The sequence below is a fragment of the Pseudophryne corroboree genome, chromosome 4 (genome assembly GCF_028390025.1).
Source record: "Pseudophryne corroboree isolate aPseCor3 chromosome 4, aPseCor3.hap2, whole genome shotgun sequence".
NCBI lineage: Eukaryota > Metazoa > Chordata > Amphibia > Anura > Myobatrachidae > Pseudophryne > Pseudophryne corroboree.
Genome location: NC_086447.1, coordinates 856,366,212 through 856,389,398, shown reverse-complemented (window position 1 = coordinate 856,389,398; position 23,187 = coordinate 856,366,212). Strand labels below are relative to the sequence as shown.

Here is a 23,187-nt window from a genome sequence, read left to right as displayed (position 1 = left end):
TAATTAGCAGAATTAACTAAAATGATTATAAGTAACCAGTAAAGTATCCAGAAGTAAACTAGAATATTATATTTTTTAAAACTGCAGCAAAATATTTAAGCAGAGGGCAACTAGTGCCCAATAAAACAAAGGATCCACCCCCCAACGTAACATTTAATACCACCAATTTTAGAAATCATCAGTGCAGAGATACAGTTCCGAACTACAAAGAAGCCTTCTGAAGAAATATTATTAGACTCAATATATTAGTTTGCAGCAAAAAATCCACTTCCAGATTCATTTGTAGACAACACCAACAATTGCCCTCCTGCGATTCCTTCGAGAAATATCCTGATATTTAAAAATTATTATTACTGAGTATTGAAAAACAAAAATGGCCTCACTTTGAGTTAGGAGTAAGTCAAAATAGAAGCAGGCCCAACAAGACTCCCAGCTGGCCTGGGGAACACGGTCACATGAAGGGGCAGCAATACCCTTCCTCGTCCAGAAAGTATCTATTATTTGGCACATGCACCAGTAGAGTGGTCATGGCACTGAAGGAGTAGTGGTTATGCCACCCCTGCACTCTCAGGCTCATGTAATGTATTCCTGCTCTCACCTACTCAGCACCCATGCATATATGGCAGTTTTGCACAAAATCATGTAAAACTGCAAGAGTGTACATTTAAAAGGTGCAGAAAGAGGTGGGATGCATCACAGCTGAACTCTAAATTGCAACATAAAAACAAAGCTTCCTAGTACTTGTGGGCTATATCCTATAACAACTAGAGGCTGGTTCTCCAGAGATCTGAACCCACCTGTATTTTGTAGATCCGAACCAAAAGCCGCCCCGGATCTCCAGAGAAGAGTTCCGGTTTGGATCTTCCCATGGTTCAGAATTCAGATTTTAAATCCAAATTTCAGGTTTTGGATTTGGTTTGGAATGCAAAAATAACATGATTTTAGCTGACGATTTAGAACCAAAACCGAAAGCAGCAAAAACAGGCAGGCGCACATCTCAAATAGCATTTTATCTGCATGCAAAAATAAACTTGTATGTGTATCCCTTGCAGCTTGGTTTGTCCAGGCACTAATTTACACCCATTGGGTCGGATGTAATGAAGTCCAAGTTGGCCGGATATGCGGGTTCCTGGCCAAACATAGACTTATTTTTAAAGCGGCAATCATGTACAAAGCAAAACCATGCCTTGTACATGATTGCTGCTTTAAAAAACCTCAGAGTTCAGCCGTGGGAACCAGCACCTCCAGTCAACTCACACTTCATTAGCCCATTAGCTGGATTTCTAATGGATTTCACGGCCCATTAGCTGGATTTCTTAATGAGCCTAAATTGACTAGTTTGACAACTTTAAAATCCATGATAAAAAACAATATTCTGATGAAGCCGCTGAACCCGGAGGGAGGCGGGGAAACGCGTCAATTACTCATTCAAACGGATATACCGCTGCCCGGAGGTCTTTACAGCTAAACCATACACTCCAGTAAGATGCGATTGGAATTCTTCACCTTTTTTATATGATCCCCCAGAGATGACTGCGCAATAAAGGGTTGAGAGCACCAGCAGCCGGGAGGACATCTCGGGTGAAATTACCCATGCACAGGAGTGGTGAGACCGCATTATATTAATGTCTGGCCAGACACACTTTCAGTGAGAGCATTGGCTCAATTACAGGTTGCAGCTATTTATAGCACATCTATTTGCACCTGAAGTGAGGAATATACTTTATCATCATCATTCTTTTCACCAAAAATGACTGTTATATAACCTCACAGGATAAACTATTGAGCGCACTATTCAGTCTGAATAACTATCAGATCTATCATATTATATTTTAATTATTCTAGTAGGTATTGCTTAAATATATTGAACAGATAGGAAGCAATTTGTTACAATATATGTTACATTTGGTATATGCATGCATCAATTATTGTAAAAATGTACTGACCGGCCGGTGGTATAAATTGCACAGTTTGTTGAATATATATATTTTTATTCATATATGTGTTTTAATAAATAGACTCTTAATAATTCTAATCTATATGCGCTGCAACTTTTCTTTTTTGCTTGTTTGATTTTATCTAATAGGGGTGAGTAGCCCCATGTTGCTGGCAGCATATTGATTGGAAGTGACAGAGCGCCAGATTCAGCATTTTGTTGTTCAATATACTGTGTGTGTGTGTGTGTGTGTGTGTGTGTGTGTGTGTGTGTGTGTATATATATATATATATATATATATATATATATACAAAATACAATGCAAGTAAAACTTCATAAAGGTCAGCATATCATCTCCAATTACACTTGCAGCATGGATTTAAACAGGGTGCCTGAAAAATTAGCATATTGCGAAACTATTATATACATTGAGTTCACTAATTAAATTACTTTTAATTAGGTCATCATTATTTCTATAATCTGTATGCTAAGGCATGAAGAGAGCTCTGTACACCAATGGGGTCAATATCACCTACTCAACGCAGTTCGGATATTTTTATGCAGATCTGCACAGGCATCAAATGCGTGAAATCTGAGCTCCTCAAACCTGTCTGCGGAATCTGCAGGCTAATGTCACATCCAATGTAATTAGTGCAAAGATAAAGGAAATAATATCCTAGTTATACATGCTAGGTTTAATAACCCATCGTAGCATTGTGCAGAAGCATCAAGTCTTCTTGAGGCTGATGATTGACACATGTGGAGCAACATCATTTCACATAGGACAAAGCCTTTTCTATTTTTGTCAGTTTCCCTTAACAGTTAAAATAATTTCCTTTTTCCCGTACATGGACAATCTGAAGAATAACAAATAGTCCTCGCTTTTGAAAACAAGAAATCATTCTAATGATAACATATCTAGAGCCTTTATATTACAAAGCCAATTCCATTCCCTATTTTTATTTCATCAACAACGTCTTAATAAAATATGTATTACTGAGAGCTGCACATTTAAAGTCCTATTATAAATATTTCAGTATTTCACAGGTTCTCTTCACCATTTTCAGTTTTAAGGAACCAATGCAGTGGACTGCCATTCAGGTTCTCATTTTGTTTTGTTTTATGACATAAACACAACAATGACCGGGATGTAATGAATTCCAAGTTCCCCATCCGTGTGGGATGCCGGTGGAGCTCGGATATTTTTTAAAGGGGCAATCATGTACAAGGCTAAACCACGCCTTGTAGATGATTGCCCCTTTAAACAAACATCTAAGGAGGTAATTTAGATCTGATTACTGGGCTGCGTTTTTGCACAGAGGGCGATCATGTCATAACAGCACATGCGTATGCACCGCAATGCGCATGCGCATCGGAAAACAACTACGGGTATCGTCGGTCAGCGATGGGATGGTGCGAAAAATCAATTTGCGCGGGCGTCCGCAAGGTGATTGACAGGAGGAAGCAGGTGGTAACTGGGAGTGTGCGGAAAAATGCAGGCGTGCCCAGGCGTTTTCAGGGAGGGTGTCTGATGTCAGCTCCGATCAGCCTGATTCTATCGCACTGGAAGAGTAAAGGGCCCCATACACTTATGCGACATGTCTGACCGTCATGTCGCAGGCGATCAGCCCGGCAGCCGCCCGGGCGGCAGGATCGCACAAGATACATCGTATGCTGTCCTTTTGCATACAATGTATCTTGTGCGATCCCAGCCATGCCTGCAGGGTCGGACATGATTGCTAGTGCAGCACGCTCACTCTGGAGGATCCGATCCGATGCTCACGGGAAAGCGCATTGGATCGAATCGGAAACACCTCCAAAATGCCCAATTTCATCCGATATATCGGGCCGAATGCCCAAAATCGGATGAAATCGGGCATTATCGTTCTAGGGGCCCTTAAGTCCTGGGCTGTGCAGACACTGCACACACAGAATTTTAGCAGCTCAGTGTACACATAGCGTTGCACACTTGTACAGCAAAAATACACTCCCCCTGTAGGCGGCGACTATCTGTACGCAGGACAGCAAAAAATGCAGCCGGAGAGAGTGAAAAAGTATCAGCCAATCAGTTCTTAACAGTCATTTTTCAAACACAGCCTGTAACAGGGCAGTTGGGAGCTGATTGGCTGGCACTTTTTCACTCTCCATATTATCACTTTCCAAGCGATGATGTATCTAGCCCTGATTGTGAGTTGGACAGAGCTCTCATTACGGACAATCGTTTGATTATCAGCAAACTGCGCATGTGTCGCTTCATGCTTACTCAGCTTGCTGGGGGAAACAAGAGCAGCTGGTCCACTTCACTTGTAAAATTGGCATTTCTGGGTGGAAATTGTGTGGCTACCTTTGCAAATACATGAAAAAGATCTGTGTCATGGGACTGTCATGGGAGTGTCATGGGAGTGTCATGGTCCATGTAAGCCAGACTTCCGTGCTAGCTTGAGGTGAGTGTATTGAGAAGGCACACCTGCTTCTGGAGAATTTTTGCAACTAGCACAGAATAGGTATAATTACCTATACTAATAGTGACTGTTGCAGTCAAGGATTGAAAAACAATGGGTGGTGCGACCGGGATCCGGACTGAAAGTCGACAGTAACTAGGTCAACAATGTCTAGGTCGACCACTATTGGTCGACAGTAACTAGGTTGACAGGGTGTCTAGGTCGACAGGGTCTTTAGGTCGACATGTTCTAGGTCGACAGCTTAAAAGGTCGACGTGAGTTTTTCACAATTTTTTTCTTTTTTGAACCTTTTCATACTTAACGATCCACGTGGACTACGATTGGAACGGTAATCTGTGCCGAGCGAAGCGGTAGCGGAGCGAAGGCACCATGCCCGAAGCATGGCGAGCGAAGCGAGCCATGCGAGGGGACGCGGTGCACTAATTGGGGTTCCCGGTCACTCTACGAAGAAAACGACACCAAAATAATATGAAAAACTCATGTCGACCTTTTGACCTGTCGACCTAGAACATGTCGACCTAAAGACCCTGTCGACCTAGACACCCTGTCGACCTAGTTACTGTCGACCAATAGTGGTCGACCTAGTTATTGTCGACTTTCAATTCCACACCCGGTGCGACCATGCGATTGAAACCACATGAGTATAAGGTAGTAAATCTGGTTGCCGCTTTCGAATGAAGGGGGTGATTTGGACCTGATCGCACACAGGCATTTTTTTGCAGTGCTGTGATCAGGTAGTTGCCGCCTACAGAGGGAGGGGGTAGTTGATGTGCAGGGATGCGAACGCTTGTGCAGAGAGCTGCACAAACAAAAGTTTGTGCAGTGTCTGCACAGCTCAGAACTTACTCAGGCGTTGTGATGATCCGGCCAGGAGCTGACGTCAGGAATCCTCCCTCCAAACGGATGGGCACACCTACGTTTTTCTGGACACTCCCCAGAAACGGTCAGTTGACACCCAGAAACGGCCTCTTCCTGTCAATCTTCTTGCGATCACCCGTGCGATCGCTTTCTTCGTTAAACCTGTCGCTGTCCGGTGATCCCCGTCGCTGGGGGGTTCCGCGCCTGCACATTGCGGAGCATAGGCATGCGCACTTCTGACCTGATTGTAGCGCTGCAAAAAAAGTGCGATCAGGTCTGAATGACCCCCAAAGTTGCCTCCAGTTTGCATCATAATGTTTTAAGTTGCATGCAAACACGGCAGTATTTCACAGTTAAAATGTTAATTGAAGATAAATCATCTCTTGTTGCAATTTTTTATACTGAAATAGATATATTTTCCTGTTAAATTACCACCCAAAGCTAGAACATGTCTGTGCCTATAAGTACTGCAATTGACAAGGAGGACATATAAAAATAACCATAAATAGCAAATACTATAACAACAGGGGTTTCCCGGGTATGTAGTCTCCTCCCATGTTTAATGATAACAATTCTGTACTGAGGGCCTAATTCATATTTGTACACAATGCCAATGTTCATGCAATGGAGCGATTATCAGTAGACTGTGCATGTGCTGTGATCGCAGTGAGCACGTGCCAAGGGACCTTTACAATTGTGCTTGCAGTGAGGACTTAGCTGCAGATTGATTGACCGGAAGGAACCGTTTGGGGGAGTGGTGGCAAAAATGCAGTGGTGTCATGGCCATTTCCAGGCTGCATAACTGCATTCAGCTGCAAGAGAGACATGGCGCCAGCGTCCCTACTGCCGTGGCCAGTCTGCATCGCCATAATGCTACCATTAGACCCAATGATCCTCGTTTTGTGTAGGCTGCGGATGTTTATGCAGCTGTGAATGAGTTTGCAATGGATCCAGTGGGCGTCTCTTTCTACGTCCAGGCAACAGCTTCACTAGCTAACATTGGAAATTCCAATAGCCAAAAAAAATCACACCCGTGATTGCATGTGTGTACAACCATGAATAAGGCCCTCTAGCTGATTCAGAAATGTACGCAAATGTCATTACAGCTGTGATTCTGTACGCAGTGGCTCTACAAACATATATGCAAATGATGCAAGAGATCTGTATGGAGACGCCCCCTGCTGGCATCTCTGACCCACTGCTTCTGTACAACCATAGGGTGCTCACAGGTTGATTATCGAGCTTCTGAGTAACCATTTGGTGGTGCAGCATGGGTGCTGGGAATAAGATGCTGGAGCCATTTTTCTTCATAAGGGATTGCAGTCTGAAAACACACTCCAGAAACGGTTGCAATACACCTGCATTTGAGTAGCCACCAGTGGTTGATTTTACCTAGGGGCTGCAGGACTGCAGCCCCCCCAGTAATACATATGCCACCCAGAGGGGCTGCTAGCAGGAAAAGTGACTTCCCATACGAAGCACTCCCTGCTAATCCCAGCAAGGCAGGCAGTCCCCGGGGGAGGTGTTTTCTTCCCCAGGGACTGCCAATTCACATGTAATAGCAGAGAGAGCACTTTGCATGGGAAGACACTCCCTGCTATTACAGAAAGCCTATCTGTCTTCTAGTGACTTCAGCCGATGCAGTCCCTAGAAGCCAGCATGTTTAGAAGTGCCAGAATTAAGCCCCACCCTCAGACCTAAACCCCACCCCCAACTGCTGCCAAACCTAGGCACCACCTCCCTGTGAGGTCAGACATCAATCATCCGGAGAGCAGGGAGTAGAGGTCTGCAGACCCCTGGCCAGACAGGTAGCCAGCTTCCGCTGATCACCAATTCCCCCTTACCTCCCACAAATTGCCCCTGATTGTCATGAATAAATCTTCATTGAAACCAACACTTCAAGACCATTGGCACATACATATGGTGTGAAAAAAATCGCTCCACTGCCTACAAAGTTAACATTGCGCCCTTCTCTGAATCAGGTCTTGCCTTGATTTATATTTTAGGCCACTCATTGATTCCTTGTCTGATTAGTTTGTCGAAAAGTGCATACAATCTGCTGTGTTTGGGTGGGAATACCTGGGGTTTAATTTTCCTTTGGAGCACCATATATCTAAAACATATTAAAATGCATTTCAAAATTGCTCCTGTCTGTCTCTAAGCTATGGAGAGAAACAGGAGCAAAAGATGCCTAAGGGGTGGAAAGAAGTAAATTGTACTTCCAACCATATCAAAGAAACATTATTCATTTTCATGTAATATTGAAAGCCTATTTTATTTTTTAATCCTACTTTACCAATCCAAGGGGTGCCTCATCGCTATCCCAATGACACAAGTGAGAAGTAAAACATTACAAATTTTAGCAATACATAAAAAGCATCAGTTTTTTTCTTAAAACCATTTATTTGTATGACGCGTCAATGTATTCCACAGCACTATACAATCTGATAACACTTGTAGCCACTGCAAAATCAATCTAATAAAATAAGTTGAAAGCAAAGGTGAAAGGACCAAGATCGTAATCTGTAAATTTGTCTTTATTAGATTTCATAATATAAAAATATAAATACCTGTGATAAAACGCCAAAGTGTTGGGGCTGCTTTCCTCATCACTGTACTTTTCTGTGGAACAATGACCTACAGATTTCTCAATTTATTTGTCTTTGAAGTTTAATAAAAAAAAAAAAAAAAGTATAACAGCTCTTCAAAAGCATGTACTCTAGGGATGAAAGCCTTGTCCGGGAAAGCTAGATTGACGGAGTGTATTTGGCAAGGGTGGCAGCTTTTTCTGCATTACAGTATCAGCAATACTAAGAAAACTGGTGAGGCAAATGTGTTTGGCGAAATTATATATGTCAATCAGAAGGCAGTCATAAAACATTACATTGCAAAATTCACCTTTCACACCTTTTAAGATAACAGCTTGCATACAGGTCTACTCTATGCGAATGTTCACACTTCAATGAGTAAAACAACAATTGTTTCATTTGATTTCAGTTTGAATGTACTGTATGTACTTATACTGATGTTTATACCTTCCAGGCAACTGTCAGCTCCTACTGTGTGTGCTTTTTTGAAAAAAAATTGATGTCTACAATACATAAATGGATAATGTCAATATGTTTGACCTACTCCTCTCTTCAATCAGCTGTCCCAATCTCTGGTAAATACCACAACAATACTAATATACCATAGCTTAAATATTACAGCAATATTTACATATCACAATACTTATATACTACTAAACTCAGCAAATCTCTGCACTGGATCCCTGTATATTAAAAAAAAAAAAAAACAATTTTAAAGGATCACTTCAATTAGAAATTCACCAATAACAATACCCCTTCATATTTCACCTCATCGTAAAATACTCTCCCTTCCTCCACCTTAACTTTACCTCTGGCCCACACCTTGCCCACTTTCTTAAAACCTCCTGTTGGTTCCATGTGCAAAAAAATTCTACCCAGTGGCGGTTTAAGGTTTGTGGATGCCCAGGGCAATTTTCTTGTGTGTGTTTTATTGTGTGTGTGGATTGGACACCAATAAAATTGACAAAATCATGTACCCACTCATCTCTGTGTTTTGTACTTATATGATCTTTCTCCATACCCCCTCCCCCCTCCTAGCAGTTAACTTACCTGGTGCGGAGATGTGCCTGGGATCAGGTAGCGATGGCTTGTGGTGACTTGGATTGGGATCCAGGCACCTCTTTGTGCACTAGGATAGTATTGAGGCAAAGGCTCTGGCCCTGTGTAGCTACTCTTGGGTGACTACGCTGGCTGCCCCACCTATAATCCGGTACTTTTTCTGCCCATCTATGGAATTCACCATCTTGTTGAGCAGTCTCTATCCCTCTGCACCTCTGTCTGAGCCATACTCGCTCCTCTTTTCTAAGCTTTGTCCTTTTCCCACTAAATTATAAGATCTCTTGTAGGGCCCTCGATACTCTTTGCTTTTACTGCACATCTGCATTTATCTTGTCTATCCCATATGTCCTTGTTTTATTAATACAGTTTTTACCAGTATCCGATCACTATTCTGCCATACAAATAAATGATAATGATAGAAACACATATCTGTGTTGAATGAATGTACAATACAGCTGAACAACATTAAGGTGCAGAAATAAACTCTGCATACACTCTGCAGAGGTTATACTATACTTTGGGGTCTATTTACTAAGTATTGAAGAGAGATAAAATCGACGGAGATAAAGTAGTTGTCAATCAGCTCCTATCTGTTACAGGCTGTGTTTGGAAAATGACAGGAGCTAATTGGTTGGTACTTTATCGCAATCCACTTTATCTTTCCCAAAGGCTTATTAAATAGACCTCTTTTTATTATACATCACACCATCTATTTAGACATACTGTAACGTTAGATTAAAAAAATTCAAAGTCATAGATGAAAAAGACTGGCATGGATTGTATACAAATGAAATAATATTCATGACTGCTTTCTATAGAGCAGGTACTGTACAATGTTGCTGTAGCTTCATTATAATATTTTACCTAATGAATTAAAATTTTATGTTGACTGATGGAAGCTCCCTCAGTAACATCAACAACCTCCCACTGGCTGTCCCTGGAGCATATGCAGCAACACTTGGAGAGAGATAAACTGCCAACCAATCAGCTCCTGTCATTTTTTAAATTCAGCCTGTAAAATGAGAGTTTAGAGGTGATTGGTTGGTACTTTGTCTTTCTCCAAGTGTTGATGCATATGTCCCAATGTCACTGCTGCCTGGAAAGTTAGGGGCAGCACAGACAGTGTAATGGTTAGCATTACTGCCTCACAGCACTGAGGTCATGGGTTCGATTCCCACCATGGCCCTAACTGTGTGGAGTTTGTATATTCTCCCTGTGCTTGCGTGGGTTTCCTCCCACAATCCAAAAATATACTGGTAGGTTAATTGGCTCCCAACAAAATTAACCCTAACATGAATGTATGTGCGTGTACATGTGGTAGGGAATATAGATTGTAAGCTCCACTGGGGCAGGGACTGATGTGAATGGTAAAATATTCTCTGTAAAGCGCTGTGGAATATGTGTGCGCTATATATACATGACTGGTAGTAATAATAATAATAATAAATAAAAGTTAATCATTAGAACCTTAACACAGTGGCATCTAATAATTTTGGGCCTGTATATAATATATCACTGTATTTAACAGTATCATTCATCGTTGTCTAGAACAACATGAATGAGGACTTTTAAGGCAGGAAACTGCTATAGTAAGTGTGGTACTATGAGTTAATCACACCAATATATCCATTTGCCGCTATAGCAGGTATAAAACAACAAACAGTTGTTTGTGCTAATAGGCAGTAATAGTGTGAGCAAATCAACTCTCACAGCTGCCAAATCGAAACACTTATCTTCGTCATTCTCAGAATATGCGTTTATTATTACCTCTCTTAACCGCTTGATGCTACCATATGGTATATAAAGTCTGCACATGTACTACTTTCTGTTTAAGTAAAATAATTTTTCTTTTCTTTGTTTTTGTTTTGTTTTTCAAATAACCCGTTAGCATGGCAACAAAAAAGCAAAATTCAGTACTAGTGAAACATACAATGTTGACTGGCTTGTCCCACGGGTGCTGCTTTACAGAGCAGCCGCGAACAGTTGGTGCTGGCATAAGTTGCCATGCAGGGGTGTCTTGCTTGGGGGAGGGGTGACATCTTTGTGTCTTCTTTCACAGGCTTCTCTGATTCAAAGCTGGGTGTTATATGTGGGTGCTATATCTACGTCCTTAGGAAGCGCTAATTGGAGAACCACGAATCTGGAATCCTATTCTAATCCCTCTTTATCTTTGCAGATTGGTACAATAATTAGATTTAGTTTCCCTTTGGATAAAAGATATGTTTTAAAAAATGGAATCCACTGAAATGAAATCTCTTTCTCAATTTTAAAAATGTATCTCAATTGGCCAAAATTCCCAAACTCTGTAATTTGTTATACTAACAAACATTGTTTTTAATACGGTCACTCATCAGAAACCATACTACAGTATATGCTGTGAAATAGCCTCATCGCTATTATTCCCTGTCTGTTAACTTCCATCTAAAACTTTGAATACAACCTAGTTTGAAAGTCAGAAAATAGGTAATCGACATCTAATTAAAGTGAGATTTAAATAGCCATATCATACAGCACTATTTATAATCTGACATTATTTTTCCATATTTTCTACAATGGACAATGGGCCTAATTCAGACTTGATCGCAAGGCTTTCGTACAGCTTGCAATCGAGTCTGAACCGCACATGCGTATGCACCGCAATGCACAGCCGAGTCGGTCCGCAGCAACGGGGAGTGCCGGGCAGCGACGGGATGGTGCGAGAAAAGCAATCACAAGGTGACTGACAGGAAGAAGCCGTTTGTGGGTGGCAGCTGACCGTTTTTAAGAAGTGTCCGGAGAAACACAGGAGGGACCAGGCAGAGGGCTTCTGACATCAGCTTCGGCCCCGATCATCGCACTGGAAGAGTAAGTCCTGGTCTGTGCAGAGACTGCACAAACTCCTGTTTGTGCACCACCCCTGCACATGTGATCGCACACCTGCACAGCGATTTCTCCCTCCCCCTGTAGGTGGCGACTACCTGATCGCAAGGATGCAAAAAACGCACCCTAGCGATCAGGTTTGAATTAGGCCCTACATGATCAGTAAATCTTAAGTTAAACCCAATAGGTTGTCCTGTATTTTAGTTGCTGAACAATATTACATTTTTAATGGACCACAGGACTATGCTTTATCTTCCGGCCAATGTGTACCTACTGAAGATATGGAAGCACATTCATTGAATGCCCTATAGCAAAAAGTAAAATGCCATCATAAAGGGATCCTCTCACTCCTCTACCATGAGACTGTGGCAGGTTTATGACTATGTAGTAACTGCTAGAAAAACAGAACTGGGTGTAATATAATGTATGTTATTAGTTACCAGCCAGTCAAATTAACGGCACAACATAACAGTGATGTCACCGCCTGTGGTTGTGCACGCCTGAATGGAGCAACAATTGAATTGCTACGTCAGGTGACATCTAGTGGCTGCCGGTGCACAAAACACTTTAATTCCCCACACAGAGATGAGGAGCAGTGTTAGCCTTTTATTATACAGTATTATATGAGTAATAGCCCATAAATTATACTAACTATGGTATTTTAAATGTAGTGCAAAGCTTGCAAAGAGGAAGGCCAACTGTACAGGTGGACACAACTGCTAAAATTCTTTACAATAGCTTCTTATTCTACTCTCATCTCATGACAGTGCCTAAAATGTAATCACAACTCTTTGATGTGATAAGTAACCAATCAAGACTGAACGCATTTGACCTAATGTATCTTGATTTATCATTTGCTGCCAGAAATTCAACTTAGACTGTGCATGTCTCAGATGAACCATGTTGGACAGTATCTGAACATAAATCATATCTTGTTGTTACTTTCCACCTTGACTTATGTTTAAAACAGTTATCCCTAGTCTTTGATATGAAAAACATTCACAGTTAGCGTCTCAAGACACAGCGACTGCCATATCTTTAGCTCTGTATTCAACTCTCCACAATCTGGAGGATATTGTGGGAACAGACATTGTGGTGGAACGCGGTACTCTAACGTCGCCAATATTTCCTGAGCATCTCTAAGAAGTGTGATCGAAAACTGGCATTTGCATGGTGCTGCCATTCTAGCGGACTTTGCCCACAACCGAATCACCCCCTTTTGAGTGCTCTAAGAAATCTATATTTTTTATTTGATATTCAATGGCACAGAGAGGGCAGGAGGGGACTAAGTACACAAGCCTGGGCTTGTTGGAGGGGTCCGGCAGAGGCACAGGTCAGCTGCTGACAGTGTACCCTTTTGCTTTGCTGCTGAAGGGGGCAAATCAACACAAAGTGGCTTTAAAAACAAATGTGCAAGAGGACATGGCCACACCTCCCAGATTTGACCATGCCCCCAGTACCTAGGGTCTTGTGAGCTCACAACAGCCCTGGAAATATTGATCGGCAACTGTACTCAGTATTACACGTGACATTTAATGCTTAGAAGGTCAACACTTTGCACCATTATGCGTCCATAAGCCATACTATTGAAGATTAACCAATACAAAAAACCATACTGCACATGTATTGATGTATTTAGCTAATAATGCAATGGGTTTATGACAATCATGTTCCTGAAGATTGACTTTCTGAGTGATACAGCAATGATCTAGCAGAATGTTTAATAAATGTAACCTTCATTTTTCTTGTTCTGCTTCATTCAAGAGACTATGTTACCACAATTAGAAAATGAGCACACAGTAATATCATAGAATGAAATTAAATTTCTGCACTGTCAACACAATGAGGAGATAATACTTTTATCTTCAAGTAAATATAAATTCATCAATTTAATGAGTCCACCTTTAACCTAAGAATAATCCTGGAAATAAACAGTTTTTATTTATATAATAAGAGTTTAATTTTCAAAAATATAAGCCACAAAAATAAACACAAATATAATATAAAGTCTAATATCTGCCCAAATGTTAAATACTTGTTGCATCCACATAATTCTCTTTTCTTTTTTTTGGCACTGTACATGTTCCAATTTAATAATTCCATCCATTAGTGAAAAGGGTGAGGTCATCATGACCCGAGACCCTATTGTCATTTTTATATCAAAACGTTGACAAATTGGCAGTTATCAAAGCAGATTTTAGATTTCTATTGCAATCATGTGACTCTGGCCTCTCCAGCAATCTATACTTGAAAATTGGCAAAAGATCACAAACTGAATTGCAAAAATATATTTAAAATATAAAAAAAGTCACTCATGTAATACTTGAAGAATTATAATAATTTGCAGTAACATGAAAACTGGTAGAATGTAAAAATGCCATCTTTATACTAAAGCTAATTGCTCACTTGCTAATTTCTGATAATTTAAAATAATCATGGAATACAGTACAACAGAGTCTAGTAGGACTGTTACGAAAGTTGAGGTTCACCTAAAGCCTTGAAAAAGCCTATTGGCTCCCACTCTCATATCCTTATATTCATAGATAACTGGGCCAGGTTCAAAGTAGTATGCAAACCCAATGGTTACTCTGATTGTTGTGTGTCTTTGCATGTTCAAAATAGTTCCTGCAATGTCGCTTACAGTTCCCCCAGGCCACAGCATGAATGACATGCTTGGACCACTATAGGGCGGAGTGGGCACGTGGTTGGCCTGCACTCCCAGAAACTGAGCTAGGGCCAGAATCTGCATAAAGGGATGCAGATTTTCTGATGTTGCAAGCAGACAGGAGGTGGCCAATTTGAGTAAGCTTTGGCAGACTTAGATGGCAGATGCTAGAAACATTGCAACATGATCCGAGGCTGCGTCTTCGGACGCAGAACTCAGATCTGTGAAGCTGTCTGGAGGCATCTTTTTGCCTTAGATACCTCCTATAGCATTAGCATAATGGTTGTAACGTATTGCAAAGTGGCTTCTCTACGGCTGAGCAATACTGCATATGAATCAGGCCCTATGTGTTTTAAAAAGTTACAATAAACAGTTGCTTATTAGATACAATTTACTACTCTGTTAATAATTTATTTTGGACCTTTTTTATATATCCAATCAAAAATATCTTCACACATAGTATGATATTTTTGCAGGTGTTTTTATTGTTTATGCTTTTGTGAAATGTTTCTTCTTTAACTTTATTTTTTCACTGAATGCCATATTGTTCTTGTGTTTTTTTGTGTTTCTTCTATTCTTAAATAAGTTCTTTACAAAACAGAAGTGGCACTTGACAAACGTGTGAGTGACTGCGGAATATTTTTGCGCTGTGCACTGCAGTGCTATTCAATGTCATACTTTCATACGAAAAGTAACTTCATGAAGTCTGAAGTTCAAAGACGTCAAAGCGGCAATCCGTACAGCTTGCCTTAGACATATTTTTTTTCTTTTCTTTCAAACTGCAGTTTAAAATCTCTTGAGCCCTGTTTTTGGAATATTCATTCTTTTTTTTTTTTTATTCTCGATATGCAGAGTTATAAATATATGCTTCCTGTTACACAGTGCTATTATATGCCAAGCACTGATACTGGAGTTAAGAGCCAAACAAGTAGGATGCAACAATGGCATCTGTCATCTTTAGAAATGTGAAAAATGAAAAGGCTAACAACTCGAGAACAATGCTACTGCTACAACTTTACAATGTATTAGATTTGTATTAAAAAGCCCAAAATGCAAGTTGTTTTTGGTAAAATACTGCCTATTTTCAGCAGCAAATGCTAGATTTGTAGTGGGGTTTACATATATGTGTATTATATATATACTATCTGTTCTACCCGTTCTTCATACGGGAGTTTCTGATTTTCACGGTTGTAGATATACATAGATATATGGAGCTGTAAATTTGAGACATCTTAATGTAAGTAAATATTAATCCATGGTGCTTGGCGAAACCCAAGGTGCACCTGTAGCAGATAAGGTAAAAGGTGACAGGACTATTTTTGTCGTTTATTAAATTCTACACACTGGAGGTGCAATCCGAATTTTAAACGGATTGTCCATTTGGGCGTTATCGTTCATATAACGCAAGCCACGCATCGGTAATGACGTCATTATGTCAATCCCATTTGACTGAGTGAGTCAGTGAGTGAGGGTTTTTGCATTTTTGTAGTTTATTAAATTGGACACACTGGAGGTGTAATCCAAATTTTGATCCAATTGTCCCATTTGGGCATTATCGTTCATGCAATGCAAGCCACATATAGGTAATGACGTAATTATGCCAACCCCCTTTTCATCCTGTTAGGGGAGGTTTATTCAAATTCTAATCACATACTTGTAGTTTTCCTATTTCCCACCTGAAGAATACCTATGTTAAATTTCAGCTTCCTAACATATCGGGAAGTAAGAGAATGAGTGATGAGTCAGTCGGGATCAGTATGATTTACCGGCGGCCAGGATGCCGGACGTCAGTATACCAACAGCGGCATCATGGCCGCCAGTATGCTAGAAGCTGGGCGAGCGCAAGGAGTCCCCTTGCAGGCTCGGTGGCTCGCTGCGTTTACCACAGGTTCTATTCTCACTCTATGGGTGTCGTGGACACCCACAAGTGGGAATAGCCCCTGGGCGCTGGGATTCCGGCTGTCGGCATTGTGAAAATCCCTGCCCCATGGCTATTTAATTTTTTTTTTAATTGGCTCATTAGAGGGGTTTCTTGGCACTCATAAACCCCTCCTGTGTGCATCAATGCATGTCAATATTTAATGTAATATATGTAAAAGTTGATGAACTGACCAACAAATTTTAGTTAATCTCACACATCAAGCTTTTTCTGTTCTTTGCACATCAAGCTTCTTGAATCTAAGCCTATTAATGGATACAGAAGGTAACCTTATGGAAGATAGATGAAAGGGACACACACACAATACCGGTTTTGAAGTAAGTTTTTTCAGATGAATACAAATTTTCATCAAACCTCTGGAAGTGTATCATACTACCCAGGGAACCTTATTTTTCCAGCATATCTGCATTTACAGTGCACCTGTTGCCAACACAGGAGGTAGCCATTTTTTGGTGGGCCAAACCTATTTCCTTTCAGAAACTTCATGTGAAGGCAGCCTATTCATTCTTCAGGAACCTGTGACATCATTGATGTACTCTCTGATGTGCTGTACTTGGGGCCTTATTCAGGTTTGTTAGCGAACCAAAAAAGTAAGCAGTTAGGCAAAACCATGTTGCACTGCAGGTTGGGCAGATGTAATGTGCAGAAAGTTAGATTTGGGCGTGGTGTGTTCAAACTGAAATCTAAATTGCAGTGTAGAAATTAAGCAGACAGTATTTACCCTGCATAGAAACAATATAACCCACCCAAATCTAAATCTCTCTGCATATGTTACATCTGCCCCACAATGCAGTGCAACATGGTTTTACCCAACTGCTAACTTTTTTGGTTTGTTAACATACCTGAATAACCCCCTGTTTTAGGATAATTCAGTCTACAAGGGGGGGGGGGGGGGAATCAAACCTTGGAGTAAGATAAAGTACAGAGAGAAAATTTACAAACCAATCAGCTCCTTACTGTCATCTTTTAAACATAGCCGGAAAAATGACAGTAAGAAGCTGGTTGTTATTTTATCTCACTCCACTTTTTCTCCTTCCAAGGTTTGACACATCTCCTCCCATATTTCACTGTTTTATTGCTTTCTTTGGATACTTTCTCAGCTTGTCATACAATGCTTAAGCCAGCTTTTAATACATTCAAATGAGCTTAGTATTAGAATAGACGTGTGAATAGATTGGATTTCATTTATATACAGTATAATCTGGTTAATTTATATTTTTAGTTTACCTTATTTCTCGGGCTAAAGCTCCATTTATCTAATTGCTGGTAGTTTAAAAGAAATTTTAATACAACCAGACAAAAACTATTATCAGGGAATTATGTTTGTACTAAATGTAAAACAGAAATATGATACAGTTAATTTTTTGATACAGTGATGAAACAAGGGACAATGGCCCTCATTCCGAGTTGTTCGCTCTGTAATTTTCTTCGCATCGCAGCGATTTTCCGCTAATTGCGCATGCGCAATGTTCGCACTGCGACTGTGCCAAGTAAATTTGCTAAGAAGTTTGGTAATTTACTCACGGCATTACGAGGTTTTTTCTTCGTTCTGATGATCGTAATGTGATTGACAGGAAGTGGGTGTTTCTGGGCGGAAACTGGCCGTTTTATGGGTGTGTGTGAAAAAACGCTGCCGTTTCTGGGAAAAACGTGGGAGTGGCTGGAGAAACGGGGGAGTGTCTGGGCGAACGCTAGGTGTGTTTGTGACGTCAAACCAGGAACGAAACTGACTGAACTGATCGCAGTGGCAGAGTAAGTGTCGAGCTACTCAGAAACTGCTAAGAAATTTCTATTCGCAATTTTGAGAATCTTTCGTTCGCAATTTTGCTAAGGTAAGATTCACTCCCAGTAGGCGGCGGCTTAGCGTGTGCAATGCTGCTAAAAGCAGCTTGCGAGCGAACAACTCGGAATGAGGGCCAATGGCCCTCATTCCGAGTTGTTCGCTCGGTAATTTTCTTTGCATCGCAGCGATTTTCCGCTAATTGCGCATGCGCAATGTTCGCACTGCGACTGCGCCAAGTAAATTTGCTAAGAAGTTTGGTAATTTACTCACGGCATTACAAGGTTTTTTCTTCGTTCTGATGATCGTAATGTGATTGACAGGAAGTGGGTGTTTCTGGGCGGAAACTGGCCGTTTTATGGGTGTGTGTGAAAAAACGCTGCCGTTTCTGGGAAAAACGTGGGAGTGGCTGGAGAAACGGGGGAGTGTCTGGGCGAACGCTAGGTGTGTTTGTGACGTCAAACCAGGAACGAAACTGACTGAACTGATCGCAGTGGCAGAGTAAGTGTCGAGCTACTCAGAAACTGCTAAGAAATTTCTATTCGCAATTTTGAGAATCTTTCGTTCGCAATTTTGCTAAGGTAAAATTCACTCCCAGTAGGCGGCAGCTTAGTGTATGCAATGCTGCTAAAAGCAGCTTGCGAGCGAATAACTCGGAATGAGGGCCAATGAGTGGTATACTGTACATATCATTGATTACCCCACTACAGGAGCACCACTGATTATCCGGCACCTGATGGTCCGGCAGCTCTTTTAATCCGGACACATTAGGTGCAGACGGGATTATTAGAAAATGTTTTCCAAGCTGGTAGTGTACCTTTACATCAAATAATTTTTTTTCAGTCACGATATTATGATGACCATTCGTATCATAAAATTATCATCAGAGTCTATGCTGAAAACATAATATACAGTATGCTCTATAATGCAACCAGGTCTTGAATTTAGCTTGGCATTTCGTACGTTCATTGCCGGTAAGGCAGATGTCATTTGTGATATGTGTTGCTCAAGAGCAGAGATAGAACATTAGCCGCGGGCATAATTAGCTCTACAAATATCTAGACAGTGCTGAACTTTATCTATAGGTTATTTACTTATTCAAGATCCATTTGACAAATGCAGGACAAGATCAGTGTATGGTACAAACAAACAAAATACTCTGATAATAGTTTTTGTCTGGTGGTTTAAAGAAATCTAGTAATTCCTTTTCTTCTTCGCATGTTGCTACTCTTATGATTCGTTTTTGTTTTCTTTTTTTAGAGGTACACCACCGATAATTCAGCATCCTTGCTTCCAGCACTGTACCAGATTATCGGTTTTGCCGGATTATCGGTGGTATTGCTGACAGTGGTGTTGGGGGCATCCTTGCCTCCCCCCGCAGTCTAATCTTATCAAGCATGTCTCCCATAATCTAACTCCGGCCACACAGCCAGACTCCCCGCCTGCAGTGTGACTCCCTGTCCACACCCCGACTCCCCACCACAGCCCAACTACTCTCCCACCTGCAGCCTAAGTATCCCGCTGCCTATCTAGGCTCTACCCGCAGCCTATCTAGATCCTTCCACCTCCTAACTCACACTAGCAGCCTATGAATGGGAGGACCAATCAAGAGATTGCAGTTTGTGGTTGGGAAACCTTACACAGTTATTTAATGTTGATGAACAAAATGAATTTGGGGGTTCTCTATTACAGAACCAAGGGATGACCATGGAAAAACAGATGTATGTAGAAGTTCCTGGAGCCTCGGCTACATGTAGGAGCTACACTGGGACAATATATGCCAATAAATTCCATTGCACTTCAACATTGGGAACAAAATAAGACTGGGTAATAACAGACCGACATAGAAGTTGGAGGGCCCTGCTCGAAGCTTACAATCTATAGGCACAAAAAATACCTTGTGATTATAGATTATGTGAAAAAAGGTGTATAAATCCCATTACTTATTCCAGACACAATAACTCTATCCTCTACGTCGCTTTTAGTACTTCTCTCTCTCTTTTTCTCTCTCTTTTCTTTTTCTTCAACTAATGTCAATACCAGCAAAGTAGAGGGATAAGATAAATTGAACAGCTTTCTAACTGATTACAAAGAATGATGCCCCTGCCAGATGAACAGAACACGTAATTACAAAAGTTCCTTTCTGTTTTCACAAAGTCAACTTGATAAATATCTGTGTGGGGTTCTTTTGTTATACCTAAAATAATATCAGAGCCAACGTAATCTAAACACATCAAATATAATTGATTTGTCTCTTCTATAAAACCTTATGAATCAGTTTGGGATAGCAAATGCTCTGCGTGTGCTGAATCCTTTGTGTGATATGCTGTAATAGGATTACTAAAGCTCTATACAGAATATACATGCTGTATGACTGCATTGCAAAAGCTACATTCTACATGTGCAGTATGCATCAGTATTTACTGGGAAGTACTGTAGTTGGGATACTTCGACAAAAACAGTTAAAATTACAATAATCAGAATGGGACACTGTGAAGTCAAACCCATAATGTCGACCAGGGTTGGACTGGCCCTCGAGGGTACAAGGGAAACCTCCTGTGGGCCCCACTGTCTGAGAGTCTACTCCCTCCTTAAGGGATCAGGTTCCAGACCATGTAATAGGATTATACATTATACATGTTACATTATACTGCACAGTGGCCAGATATTATTTAAAAGGGGGCCCAGATCTTACACTGTTTATGGTTAACCAAGCCTCTGTGGTGACTGACCACCCCATCCAGAATCTGGCCACACCCATAAGCACAGGCCCATCTCACTGCATACTCCCGTCGGCTTTACAGCTTCAAGCATGATGATTTACCATTACTATGCTTACAATCACATTATTTGCATGTTGGCATTGCAGGCTTGACCTCACGCTGCACCGTTCTGATTATCAACATGTTAACTGTCAAGCTCACATACCCAACCTGTCTGTAGTACTATGCAAGGATGCAACATCAAACAGAGTTGCCTACAAAGCAACCATTCAGCTAGGATAGAACTTATATGGAAGATATTACATTACTGACCACTTTACATCCGGGCTACAATGTTTTTAGAAATTGTAATTATATTACATGCACTTAGAGGGGTGGACTGGCCACCTGGCAATTCTGGCAAATGTCAGAAGGGCTGATGGCCTTTTAGGCCGGTATGATGGCCTGAAGGCATGGCCAAGCAGCTTCCACACCTGATGCTCAGCTTAGCCGGCATGCTGAGAAAGTGGAGTGGCGTACGGCAATGTCCCTGTGACACAGGACACCCCCCATATGGTGATGTGTGGCGATGCTGAGGAGCCATGTCCATTAGTCGCTGTGAGGCATGTACACTACAATTGCTGGTCTGATTCTTGGGTGTGGTTCATAGGATTGACCACACTTAGGTTTACAGTGTCTAGGTCAACCACCATTGGTTGACAGTAACTAAGTCAACACCCAAAATATGTCGACACAAGCATTTGGTCGACTTGACCAAGGTCGACATAAAGTTTTAAAAAAAATGTTGTGTCATTTTCTTCGTAGAGTGACAAGGAACCCCAATTAGTGCACCGTGTCCCCTTGCATGGATCGCTTCGCTAGCCATGCTTCAGGCAAGGTGCCTCGCTCCGCTACCGCTGCGCTTGGCACAGGTTACCGTTCCCAATTGTAGTCCACGTAGATTGTAAAGTATGAAAAAGTAAAAAAAAATGAAAAAAAATTGTGAAAAACTCAAGTCGACTTTTTGTCATGTCGACCTAGAACATGTCAACCTGGTGACCATGTCGATCAAGAAACCCTGTCGACCTAATACATGTTGGCCAACAGCGGTGGACTTGTCTGGCCAACAATGACTGTCGACCTAAGTGTAGTTGACCTAGAGACCGGATACCCTGATTCTTGCCCCTAGTCCGTCTCTGGGTACATAATATCCAGTGATGCGTTGGGGCACAAGGGATCCACCAGTGATATGGCCCTATGCAAAGTATAATATGAATGCACAGTCTGGAGCCTGACCTTAAAGAAAATAGTGGGCCCCTATGGCAGATGGGCGCCCACTGAGGATTTCCCCTATACCCCTGTGGGCCAGTCCAACCCTGATAATATCTAAATGCATACAGTACAGTACTTTTGAGCATGGCATAAACACTCCTGATTTTATGGCCTGTTATATTAGAACACTGCTTCTAAAACCAACTATTTTGAATGTGTAGACACTGGGGCAGCAACAAACGCTTTGCAACAGCTGATTGCCAAAAATTAGCTAAATGAGCTACATGATAAGATTTTTCTTCATTAAGTAACTCAGGGAGATATATCCCTCGAGTTCAAAGACATTAGGGACTATTAGCACACAGCAGGAAGTATTGATGAAAGTAACCAGTTTTCCTTTCTACAATACAAAACTTTAAATTCAGCTTTGTACTGTACATATGAATTCATGTATAAAGGGAAAGTGAAATGTTATAAACTACATGCTTAAATAAATACACAATTAAGACAATTTTAATGTTTGCCTGTTTACATCTGCTATATGCTGTACAGTACAGTATGTCAAAATTGTCTTTTTAATGTGTACTGCAATGTTACAGTACAGTACAAGTCCCATTGTATCTTTAAGAATTCTTTCTTTATTGTTTTTTTTTTGGCTCTATTCAACAAAAACTCTGGTGATGGCCTCAAAATCTTTCTGCAACTTTTATTAGTGCTTTAAAAAACACCCAGCTACAGCACATAACATAATTTATTGTTATCCAACTGGGTGACAAAATTCCTTGACTGGATCACAATACTAGGGGCAGGACGTACTTAATTGGACAGGTCATCCCTAGAATACTTCAGCTGTGAGAATCATGTAATTGGTTCACATCTCATCCTGGGCTCCTTTAAGTCATACATGCCTACTCTCCCTTAAAGGCGGGAGATTCCCAAAAATCCGGTGGCACCCCCCCCCTGCATCCTGCTCCCTCGCGCCGAGCCCCCCACTCACCGCCACCCTCACTCCCGCAGCATCCCCACACACAGGACAGGTGGGCCGGGCAATGATATGATTCACGCTA

The 23,187-nt window shown here is 41.2% G+C and overlaps 1 protein-coding gene across 23 annotated transcripts in view; it reads right to left on the bottom strand.

Annotated features, from left to right (window-relative positions):
* NRXN1 (neurexin 1) overlaps window positions 1–23,187 on the bottom strand; it is a 1,686,961-nt gene that overhangs the window by 25,113 nt on the left and 1,638,661 nt on the right. The gene's annotated exons all lie outside the window — the stretch shown is intronic.